A 2,236-nucleotide genomic window follows, 5' to 3' on the forward strand; every position below is an offset into this window, starting at 1 on the left:
TCCTTTTTACCCTGTATTGGCATCAACAGCTTTCCTCTTATTAAGGAGTCCTTATATTCAGCATCAGGGACTTCAGACTCAGAAACTGCCTTTATTTTATTTCAAATTGGCCCAAATGACTCTAGAGTCCACTCTTCTTGTTGCCCTGAATATGTGAGGTAAGAACTCCCTAGTAGTAAAATAAGACAGTTAACAGGATGTATCCAAAATATGTTTATTGGGATGGTTTCCCATTCATCTTGATGCCCCATCTGAAGGAGCATCCTTCTGTAAGCCTTTCTTTTCCTCCTATAGTCTGGCAGAGGACAGTAGAGCAGCCAACACACAAGACACTCTTTGTACCTGGCTAGACAGTGGTGATTTCATAGCCTCCTGGTCATTTCAGATTCATGAAATAGGAATTTGGGCTAGGTACCAGGCAGCACTTCTTGTGTTTCCTCTTCTCCTCTTATGGAGAGGGATGAAGCAGATCCTTTGTGAGAGGCATGTTCTCGTAGGGAGGTTGTCACTGCCAGAAACCTTGGTATAAACTTTTAAAATGTTGTATTTCAATTAACATGTACAATACGTTGATGTGATGCATTTATATACTGCAGCTTGATTATCACTGTAGTGTTAACATCTCTATTATATCACATAATTATCATTTTTGTGATGAAAACATTTAAGATTTAGTCTCTTAGCAACTTTGAAGTACAGAACACAGTATTGTAGATGATAAATACGATGGTGTGCATTAGATTATCAGGACATAGCAATTGGTTTCAGGCTTGTACCCTTTAAACAACATCTCCCCAGGTCCCCCATCTCCCAGACCCTGTAACCACCATTATACTGCCTCAATAAGTTCACCTCTGGAGAGACAGACAACAAAACTAAGATACCTATGCTGAGCTTACATTGTTGTGAGGAATGGGGACAGAAGGGATAAAAAATAAATTTAAAAATTAAATTACTGGCATTCCCTGAAGATATTGTTGGTTGTCTTTAGACTACCACAATAAATGAAAACCATCAAATCAAATTATGTAATATTTTTGTTTCCCAGTGCATATAAAAGAGAAAAAGTTGGCTTAAAGCTCGCCATTCAGAAAACTAAGATCATGGCATCGAGTCCCATCATTTCATGGCAAATAGATGGGGAAACAGTGGCTGATTTTACTTTTCTTGGCTCCAAAATAACTGCAGATTGTGATTGCAGCCCCAAAATTAAGAGACGCTTACTCTTTGGAAGGAAAGTTATGACCAACCTAGAGAGCATATTGAAAAGCAGAGACATTACTTTGTCAACAAAGGTCCGTCTAGTCAAGGCTATGGTTTTTCCAGTGGTCATGTATAGATGTGAGAGTTGGACTATAAAGAAAGCTGCTGCTGCTCCTGCTGCTAAGTTGCTTCAGTCGTGTCCAAATCTGTGCAATCCCATAGATGGAAGCCAACCAGGTTCCCTCATCCCTGGGATTCTACAGGCAAGAACACTGGAGTGGGTTGCCATTTCCTTCTCCAATGGGTGAAAGTGAAGTCGCTCAGACATGTCCGACTCTTAGTGACCTCCTGGACTGCAGCCTACCAGGCTCTGCCGCCCATAGGATTTTCCAGGCAAGAGTACTGGAATGGGGTGCCATTCAGTTCAGTTCAGTTGCTCAGTCGTGTCCAACTCTTTGTGACCCCATGAATTGCAGCACGCCAGGCCTCCCTGTCCATCACCAACTCATGGAGTTCACTCAAACTCACGTCCATCTAGTCAGTGATGCCATCCAGCCATCTCATCCTCTGTCATCCCTTTCTCCTCCTGCCCCCAATCCCTCCCAGCATCAGAGTCTTTTCCAATGAGTCAATTATTCTCATGAGGTGGCCAAAGTACTGGAGTTTCAGCTTTAGCATCATTCCTTCCAAAGAACACCCAGGACTGATCTTTAGAATGGACTGGTTGGATCTCCTTGCAGTCCAAGGGACTCTCAAGAGTCTTCTCCAACACCATGGTTCAAAAGCATCAATTCTTTGGCACTCAGCTTTCTTCACAGTCCAACTCTCACATCCATACATGACTACCGGAAAAACTACAGCCTTGACTAGACAGACCTTTGTTGGCAAAGTAAAGTCTTGGCTTCTCCAAAAGAAAGCTGAGTGCCGAAGAATTGATGCTTTTGAACTGTGGTGTTGGAGAAGACTCTTGAGAGTCACTTGGACTGCAAGAAGGTCCAAACAGTCCATCCTAGAGGAGATCACTCCTGGGTGT

The 2,236-nt window shown here is 42.7% G+C and overlaps 1 pseudogene; it reads right to left on the reverse strand.

Annotated features, from left to right (window-relative positions):
- Positions 1-214: 214 nt before the first annotated feature.
- LOC138432417 (small ribosomal subunit protein eS27-like) lies at positions 215-487 on the reverse strand (annotated as a pseudogene).
- Positions 488-2,236: the final 1,749 nt, after the last annotated feature.

The sequence above is a fragment of the Ovis canadensis genome, chromosome 2, assembly GCF_042477335.2.
Source record: "Ovis canadensis isolate MfBH-ARS-UI-01 breed Bighorn chromosome 2, ARS-UI_OviCan_v2, whole genome shotgun sequence".
NCBI classification, from domain to species: Eukaryota; Metazoa; Chordata; class Mammalia; order Artiodactyla; family Bovidae; genus Ovis; species Ovis canadensis.